The 665-nt window shown below is 57.4% G+C and overlaps 1 protein-coding gene across 3 annotated transcripts in view; it reads left to right on the top strand.

The window, feature by feature from the left end:
- IMMP1L (inner mitochondrial membrane peptidase subunit 1) overlaps positions 1-665 on the top strand; it is a 93,439-nt gene that overhangs the window by 5,096 nt on the left and 87,678 nt on the right. The window contains exon 1 of one of the 3 annotated variants that reach the window (XM_019519515.1): positions 76-352. The exons of 1 other annotated variant lie outside the window; for it this stretch is intronic. The gene's annotated coding sequence lies outside the window, so the exon portion shown is untranslated. Of the gene's footprint in view, positions 1-75; positions 353-665 lie in introns of those variants that run through there. One more of the 3 variants, XM_019519510.1, reaches the window with a different exon arrangement.

Here is a 665-nt window from a genome sequence, read left to right as displayed (position 1 = left end):
GCGCGCGCGCGCGCGCGGGGGAGGGGAGGGTGTTGTCTGCCCGTACGGGCCGGGCCCTCAGCTGAAAGGGGCCTTGGCCGCGTTGGGTGGGGGAGGCGGTGGCGGGAGCGGATCCCCCCACAGAGCCGCCCCGTGCGCCGGTGTCGCTTCATCACGCCCCGCTCCGCCCGGCCAGGTCTTAAATAGGAGACGATCGTCTTGGAAGGTCGAAATGCTCGCGTGTGCCGCAAAACTGTCGTCCACTGAACAAGGATGCGAATAAGTCTTTTTCTTCTGTATTTACTTGATTGCTTGCTGTAAGTCTCCAGTGAGAACTAGGGCATCAACGTGGGAGCTCTTTCTTTATTTCGAGGCAGGCAGGCATAAGAAAATGGTGATCAAGGGTAGAACTGTTTCTTCGCCTCTTGCGGGCTGAGATGGAGGTCTGCCACCCAGACTGAGATGGGTTTGAATAGCATTGTGTGGTGGAGGGTGCACCCTGTCCGATGCGCTGCGGACAGGACGTGCTATTTGTCTTGTAATTAGCTTCCCTGCGGCCGGCTTCCAGTGGGAGGATCTTGGCTACACGATACTTACCTGGCAGCGGAAATGCCATGATCTTGAAGGTGGTTTTCCCAGGGCAGGGGAAATACCCTGACTGAGGTAATGCGATTAAAATGGCACCA

This window comes from Gavialis gangeticus, unplaced genomic scaffold, assembly GCF_001723915.1.
Source record: "Gavialis gangeticus isolate Ggan-Ray unplaced genomic scaffold, GavGan_comp1, whole genome shotgun sequence".
Classification (NCBI taxonomy): Eukaryota; Metazoa; Chordata; order Crocodylia; family Gavialidae; genus Gavialis; species Gavialis gangeticus.
Note: the sequence above shows the minus strand (reverse complement) of the source record. Positions and strands in the feature narration are given on the sequence as shown.